Source organism: Dendropsophus ebraccatus, chromosome 3 (genome assembly GCF_027789765.1).
Source record: "Dendropsophus ebraccatus isolate aDenEbr1 chromosome 3, aDenEbr1.pat, whole genome shotgun sequence".
Lineage (NCBI taxonomy): Eukaryota > Metazoa > Chordata > Amphibia > Anura > Hylidae > Dendropsophus > Dendropsophus ebraccatus.
The window spans coordinates 141,628,286-141,637,046 of NC_091456.1; the positions used below are offsets into that span (position 1 = coordinate 141,628,286).

The window sequence follows — 8,761 nt, forward strand, 5'->3', positions numbered from 1 at the left end:
CACAGATGCATCAATATTATGGAAGCAGGTGCCAGCTGGACCACGTTTCAATTGACCACAACCGCCAGCTACTAATTCCGGTCATCAGACCCATGCTCAGACCAATACCATTTGACCTCCATTTTAAGCTTGTGTGAAATGGAGACTCAAAAAGGCCATTTTTACAAATTGCTTTCAAGTTTTTTCTCCAGTTGTATAGACATGTTTTTGCGGCAAAGATGCCATGTGTGAATACTATCCAGGTAATAATTCTTCATACATCTTCCGTCTGACATCAGGAGGATTTTCCAATATATAGCTCTGAAAAATGACTCTGATGTACACCAACACACACATATATACCAGTCCATTGAAGACAGATTCTTTCACCATCCACTGGGTAAACGTGGCTCTAAAGATATGTCTGACAAAGATAATGAATGAGAAGCTCTTCGGCAAAGCCAGGCGACATGTAGTTTGTTGCCAATTTGCCCCTGTCAGAGGTAGAATCCACCAGGTTTCCTTCACATACAGATATACAGCAGAAGGTTTCTCTGCATATATGGCAAAAGGACTCTACCATGATGTGAACCTACCACCTACCTAAAAAGTAAATTCCATCACAATGCTTTCTAGCATCTCCATTGACATGTACAATGGATGAAGAGCTCAGGATGGCACCATTTTGATTCATTTCTGCATGGCAGACCCAGCCCATCACCATAGACAAGCTGCTATAAACAAGCCCGAGATGGTAGTGCCCAATGTCAGGTGTCTGCTGGTGTGGTGTAAAGCAGGCTGCCATTGGTGTCATTAGTACATAAAACATGTCTGGGGCAATAAATGACACGTCACCATCTGTTGGTTTGACAAATGAATCCAGGATTGATGGAGGCATGGAGAGAGTCTTCTCTGGTGAAGGGGTTATCTAGCTTTATACTGATACCTTATCCTTCGGACAGATCAGTGGGGGTCCAACCTATTCAAGTGAACAGGACAAAGCTGCAGTTCCTTCCACCATTAAAAGGTCAACAAGCACAGGAAGGGAGCCCATGCTAACACTGCAGAGGCTACAGCATTGGCCTGGGTACTGTGGCCCCTTCAAACACAGGATTAGTTGGGGTGGCAGGAGTCTAATGCCTGATAAACACCAAGAGGACTGGATATTCATTTAAAAAAAAAGAACCCCTTTAAAGCAGTGTTCTCCCACCACTGACGCTTTTGTAAAACTACAAATCCCATCAGTACCTGTTCCCGCAGCTCAGCCCCATACACAATGTTCCCTTGCATATTGTCCATGTATACCGCCATGGGTTAACAATGGGTTCCCACAAGAGAACATGTAATGGGGTGTTAATGAGTGAAGCCCACCTCAGCCATGGAGATTAAAAGGTAGCCATGATTTATTCATTGTCTACCATCCATGGTCACAGTGCGCTCCGACTACCCTCCGACTCTCATAACCGGTGCTAGACAATCACTGCACTCTATATGTATGCACCAGCTGCTGCCAAACTACAACTCCCAGCATGCCCTATCAGGGCTGGGGAACACTGGCAAAGGGGAAGGTTACAGCCCCACATACACCAAATGTAACAGAGGATCCAGATCAGTAAGATAGATAGCTATTTACTTTGTTACTATGTTTTAGAGAACCCCTTTAAGAAATGGGGTGCACACAAGACTGCTGTCAATTCAAGGGATGTATAGAGAAATGAGGTAGACACTGTGGGTATACCAACATAGGGTGTCCACAAGACAAGGGGTGCATAGAGAAATGGGGTACAGACACTGTAGGTATACAGACATAGGGTGTCCACAAGACAAGGGGTGCATAGAGAAATGGGGTACAGACACTGTAGGTATACAGACATAGGGTGTCCACAAGACAAGGGGTGCATAGAGAAATGGGGTACAGACACTGTAGGTATACAGACATAGTGTCCTCAAGACAAAGGGTGCATAGAGAGATGGGGTACAGACACTGTAGGTATACCGCCATAGGATGTCCACAAGACAAGGGGTGCATGGAGAGATGGGGTACAGACACTGTAGGTATACCGCCATAGGGTGTCCACAAGACAAGGGGTGCATGGAGAGATGGGGTACAGACACTGTAGGTATACCGCCATAGGGTGTCCACAAGACAAGGGGTGCATAGAGAAATGGGGTACAGACACTAGGTATAGAGACATAGGGTGTCCACAATAACAGGGGTGCATAGAGAAATGGGGTACAGACACTGTAGGTATACAGACATAGGGTGTCCACAAGACAAGGGGTGCATGGAGAGATGGGGTACAGACACTGTAGGTATACAGACATAGGGTGTCCACAAGACAAGGGGTGCATAGAGAGATGGGGTACAGACACTGTAGGTATACAGACATAGGGTGTCCACAATAACAGGGGTGCATAGAGAAATGGGGCCCATACAGACATAGGGGTGACAGCCCCTGGCTGAGTATATGACACTGTAGATAAAGTTACTATGCTGCCCCCCTGGCCTGTGAGGAGCAGCAGCACTGTGTACCTACCTGCCGGTGTGCTCCTCCTGGCGGGGCTCAGTCCAGCTACAGGTGCTCCCGCCGTCCTGTCTACATCCCCGGACACCCGGTCAGCCAGCTCCGTACAGTCCGAGCGCTGCTCCCTGGCCGGCTCCTGCTGTGACTGAGGGCTCCGGGGGAGGAGGAGCAGGAGGAGGAGAGGCTCCGTGTCCCGTCCCCTCCCAGTCTGACCGCTCGTCCCTCCCCGGCTGTCTGGCCTCGCAGTGCCCCACCTAGAGGGCAGGGAGGAGGCGGCCGGAGCACGTGGAGTGCCGCTGGTGTACACACAGCCGGCACTGTGTAGGTGTATCCCCAACGCCACATGTTACTATATACAGTGCAATGGATGGCGTCCACCAGTGAGCTATTACAGTCACTGGCACAGGTGTATACCACCCTGCCCATAGCCGTGCAGTCTGCCTCACAAACAGGAGTGCTCCTTAGAGGTAAGCATGAAAGCTTCAGGGCTCATCTCCAGTAAGAAACCTGACTGAAATCAATAGGAGACTCAAGCATTGAGCCAGATTGGAGCGTGTAATGCTGGGTTTACACGGAACGATTATCGTTCGAATTTGCACGATAACGATCGAATTCAAAAGATAATCGTACGTGTAAACGCATCAAACGACGAGCGAGAAATCGTTCATTTTGATCTTTTATCTTGTTCTTAAATCGTCGTTCACAAAAATTCGCTGATCGTTCCGTGTAAACAGTCGTCGCGCGAAAGTCCGGCCGCCCGCAGCCCAGCCCCCCGCTCATCCGCAGCCCCTGCGCCGGCTCAATCGCTGCCCCGATCGCCACCCCCGCCGCCGCTCCGATCGCCGCCGCCCCGATTGCCGCCACCCCGATTGCCACCCCCGCCGCTAATCGTTATGAAAAAAAAATCGTTACTCCGACATCGTTAATCGTACGATCGGGCCAATTATCGTTTTGTGTAAACCCAGCATAAGGGTCCATTTACACAGAAAGATTATCTGACAGATTATCTGCCAAAGATTTGAAGCCAAAGCCAGGAACAGACTATAAACAGATCAGGTCATAAAGGAAAGACTGAGATTTCTCCTCTTTTCAAATCCGTTTCTGGTTTTGGCTTCAAATCTTTGGCAGATAATCTGTCAGATAATCTTTCTGTGTAAATAGACCCTGATGTGTACCTATTGTGTTAACATATAGGTAAAATTTTGTCCCTTAAAGGGATGTTTAAATAAGTATGTAAAAAATAAAAAGGAAAGTGCAATAGGTTACTGCAAGACACATTAGAAGGCTAGTGGTACGGCATACAGCTGGAAATATACAAAATTTGGGAGGGGGGGGAATACAACTGGGAACATTTATGAAGTCCAGCGTTTTCTAAACCAGAATTATAAATGTCCCCGGAGCTCAGGGGATTTATGTAGAGGCGCACTGCCTCTACATAAATCCCGATCGCACAGAGACAGTCCGTTCGAAAATTTTCACGGAAAAAATGATAAATGTGGCGCCCGCAGAGGCCGCGCCCCCTCTGCGTGCAGCCGCACCCCCCGTAACGCCCCCTCTCCGCCCCAAAAGGTATTGCTGCGTGCAGCCGCACCCCCCTCTCTGCGCCTAAAAAAGGTATTTACGCCTTTTCATACATGTGCCCCAGTGTGTTACTTTAACAAGCGGGCGATATAGCTGACAGACTGTCACTTTTTGAAGGTGCATGGCCACATTTACGGGACAAACAGGAGGGGCTTGGTGGAGCATCAAGCTCGATTAAGCATTAACAGCTTTACAGAGCATTAAGCTCAACACTATGGGGGACATTTATTAAGACTGGAGTACTTGTATGCCGTTCTTAAATCAGGCCCGTCCTCTTTTTCCCTGCCGGATTCACCAAAATCGGTTGGTCCTGCGACCAAAGCGCAACAAATCTGCTTCCAGCAGGTGTAGATTTGTATCATGATTTATGCCTGCGCACATGCCTCCTTGCTGTGCCCAGACTGCCCACCCATTAGACAAGCAGGGCATACGGCAAGTGTACGCCAGGGAGAAGGGACGAATCTGCGTCTTCTTCCTGGCGTATGCCAGGGGCACAACATTGATAAATGTCCCCCTATATGTGATACTAGTGCAGTCTATACTAACATCTGTGATAGAATGGGTTGTTTGTTCTACACAGATCACTGATACCCGGCTGGTCCTGTACTAGTAGCAACTGCAGCAACTATTCAGCCCCTAAAATTTCTTCCCTCCTACAGCTTCCACCAGCAGGGGTAATAGTGATAAATGGCAGCATTTAGGAACCATGGCAGCTCAGCCAAAAAGTTGAGACCAGCTAAAGTTATGGGTCACTACAGGGGCATAACTACCACTGTAGCAGCCATAGCAGCTGCTATGGGGCCCACCGCATCGGGGGGCCCTGTTGCCTGCTCCTGCAATACACTGGGCCCCTGACTTGTCATCATTTGCAGCATTAGGTGGCCAAGTGGGCATCCCAGGTTCTGCAATTGCCCCTTGAACTGCAAGCACTCCTGACAAGCCCTTGCAGTTTTGACTAAACTTGACTTACTGGTTAGTCAGAAAGGGGGGAAAGGGCAATCAAAAGTTTGCTATGGGGCCCAGCCATTTCTAGTTACACCACTGGGTCACTGACTGCTGCACGCCAAACCCTGTGGTAAAAATACTGCCAGGAGCTTCATGGCTTTGGTTTTCATAGCCAAGCAGCTGCATGCAAGCCTTACAGTCAATATCAGATGGAGAGGTGTAAGGTATGCAGCCACTGCACTGTGTGTTCTGTATGGTGATAGGTCACACTTCTCTATCTGGTATATAGTACAAGAGTCTGGGTTTGGTAAATGCCATGTTACGTGCCTGACTTCATTGTACCAGCTATAAAGTTTGGTGGCAAAGAAGAGATAATACTATGGGGTTGTTCTATAGAGGTTGACCTATGCCCTTTAGTTCTAGTGACTGGGAATCTTAGAAAACTAACAGCAGTTTAAAAGCATCTAACCTTAAATAACCATTGGTGCACCGATCCAGCCCGGCCTGCCTGCCACTGTAGAATGCCACCCCAATATTCTTTAGAAAGGACAGGGCTTATTGTTGAACTGAGGGTAGTAGTCCTGCCCCCAATGCACCAAACCACTTCATTTACATATGTAATAAACTACAAAGTTCCCGAAAATTACCATCATCCTGTATAGGGACGTTTCTAAACTGCTGTTCGTTTCCCTTTTAAGGAGACCTGTCACCCCCCGTGAATGGAGCCGTGCGCGCGCTGCAGAGATGAGTCCGGCTCCATTCATTCTCTATGGACGCCGGACCTATCTCCACAGCGCGCGCCGGCTTCTGACCAGGATATCTCCGTCCCGGGACCAGCTCCGGGTACGGGACTCGGCGGGATGAGGTCAGTATAAGGGGTTCTCTGTTCCAGCATGACTGAGCCCCAGACTACACAGCAAGGTCCATAAGGGCATGAAGAGGTGAAGAATTGAGCCATAGACTGTATCCATGTTTTCCCAGACTCCCTAGTGCTGCATCTAACTTCTTCCGCCACCGGTACTCAAATGTCAAACACCGAACAACCGAATGACATCTTATTCAATGCAAACGATTTGCTAACGAGCAACAATAAAAATAGGTCCAGGTCTTATTAAACGAGCGACGATTTCTCGTTCAGTCGTTAATCGTTAACTGCTATTCAGACGAACAATTATTGTTTAGATTCAAACGATTTAACGATAATCTAAACGATAATCGTCCCGTGGAATAGGGCCCTTATGATGGAGTCATCTCCTCCAACTTGACGGAGATCGGGGCCAGCTGAGATGGGAAACTGCAAGGGAGATGGGGGCAGAGCTTAGTGGTGGACAGGAATATTTAGTGCAGAGGTCATGTCATCTCTTGCTTTCCTATTTCAAGGTTCATCAGTCAACAAAAGCAGGTGAGAATAGCAATGTGTGTGGTGTGTCCTGCTGTCTGATATGTGTAGTGAGAGTGCTAGATGTATTGTGAATAGTATATGTTCATTTTATTTCAAATATTTAAATATATCTAGGATACCAGCCCTTTCTTCTGGGTGCCTTTCTTAGTCTGGCCTCTCCCCATTGACCTGTCTGGCACGGGTGACCCCACCAGGAGTATTACTCCCACCAGCTTAGCTCAGTGGATCACCAAGGCACGCAAGCTCCCTCACCACGTCAAGGTGAAGGCACCATGAGGGAGCCCCTCCACCCTAACCCGATTACACACCCCAGCCCTTAATTTGCCTATTCTTTGCTAAAACCTACCTAGAACTCCTTAAAACCCCTTAACATTGACCCTCCCGTTGCCGAGGCTTGCCCTAGCCCCTAAACATGGACCCTCCCTTCGCCCGAAGGCAAATTTTCCTGTCGTCCTTCCCAGGCCCGCCCCAGCCTTCAAACACGGACCCTACCCTCACCCTTCCCAGCCCAGGCCCGCTCCAACCCACTAACGCAGATCCTCCCTTCGTCTTCCCAGCCCAGGCCCGTCCCAGCTCACTAAAGCGGACCCTCCCTTTGACCTTTCCAGCCCAGGCCCCAAACACAGACCCTCCCATCGCTCTTCCCAGCCCAGGCCCACCCCAACCCACTAATGCGAACCCTCCCATTGCACTTCCCAGCCCAGGCCTGCTCCATTCCACTAACGCAGATCCTCCCTTCGCCTTCCCAGCCCAGGCCCGTCCCAGCTCACTAAAGCGGACCCTCCCTTTGACCTTTCCAGCCCAGGCCCCAAACACAGACCCTCCCATCGCTCTTCCCAGCCCAGGCCCACCCCAACCCACTAATGCGAACCCTCCCGTTGCACTTCCCAGCCCAGGCCTGCTCCAACCCACTAACGCAGATCCTCCCTTCACCTACCCAGCCCAAGCCCGTCCCAGCTCACTAAAGCGGACCCTCCCTTTGCCCTTTCTAGCCCAGGCCCCAAACACAGACCCTCCCATCACTCTTCCCAGCCCAGGCCCACCCCAACCCCCAAACACAGACCCTCCCGTCACCCTTCCCAGCCTAGGCCCCCTCCAACTCACTAATGCGGAACCCCCCTTCGCCTTCCCAACCCAGGCCTGCCCCAAACACGGACCCTCCCGTAGCCCTTTCCAGCCCAGGCCCGCCCCAGGCCCTAACGCGAACCCAAAAGCTCAAATTTACAAATTTTTGAAAACAAAGACAAAAATGTTATCTAACATGGTGGCTATTATATAACACAGCACCCTGACAATCCTCTGTAACGCATTGTGGTGCATCCTAGTGGTTATAAACTGGCACCATTTCCTAACACATTATGGGCACATATAGGGATTATGGGAGAAATTGATAGTAATCTTACAGCAGGATTGTTCTTTACTTCCTATAGCAACTAATCACAGCCCAGCTTTTATTTCGCCAGGGCTAATGAATATTTGACAGCTGAGCTGTCAATGGTTGCTATGGGAAACAAAGGACATTGCTACTGTAAGGGTCAGGCAGAACTTCAAGCGGAGACTGCACTTATTCCGTAGTGTTAGTAGACCCTATAACTGTTTGATAAATCTTCCCCAGGTTACAGGCTGCTGTGTCTTGGAGATGACAGTATTTTCCTCACAGATGTCCCTGGCCGCCATCACTAATGTCATCTGTGTCCTGTACAGATCAGTCTTATAAATGTCAGCTAGTTACACGGCCCCTAACATGACCAGTCTCCCCCCATGATCAGTGTCCCTCCCTGCTGTGCTGTGTGGTGTGCACCAGTAATACTTACCAGTAGATGGTCTGGGATGTACTGGGGAGCTGTGCTGTCCTAACAGAAAATTGCCCCCCAGATACCACAAGATGCCACCAGACTTGTTTACAGCTCCAATGATGGCGGTAGTTGGTCGCCGGACTCACTGGACACCACATAACATTCTGTGATTGGACAATAACTTTTTTTTTTTATTACTGATATAGCTTTATTAATAACCAGTTGTTTTTAACATACATACAATGTGCTGTGCAGGAGCCCCAGCTAAGGAGCAGCACATAAGCTATTAAAAGAGGCTATAGTTGCTTTTTTTTTTATTATTTTAACAGATATAAATACACAATAAGGATCACAGATTCAAAAGGAAGACATATACAGATTATCTTTTGGTGGTAGTACAATATGTCATATAGCAAATGTTTGGAATTGAACACACATAACTATGAGGCTATGTTCACACTGCGTATGTTTCCGGCCGTAGTGCAAACCGCAAATATACGCACATAGTTTTGAGGTTGATGCGTTCGCTTGAA

At 48.8% G+C, this 8,761-nt stretch overlaps 1 protein-coding gene across 2 annotated transcripts in view; it reads right to left on the reverse strand.

Annotated features, from left to right (window-relative positions):
- The window catches only part of ARHGEF28 (Rho guanine nucleotide exchange factor 28), a 159,870-nt gene extending 151,512 nt beyond the window's left edge, over positions 1-8,358 (reverse strand). The window contains exon 1 of one of the 2 annotated variants that reach the window (XM_069962804.1): positions 8,247-8,358. The gene's annotated coding sequence lies outside the window, so the exon portion shown is untranslated. Of the gene's footprint in view, positions 1-2,516; positions 2,650-8,246 lie in introns of those variants that run through there. The other variant, XM_069962803.1, reaches the window with a different exon arrangement.
- Between the last annotated feature and the right edge of the window lie 403 nt (positions 8,359-8,761).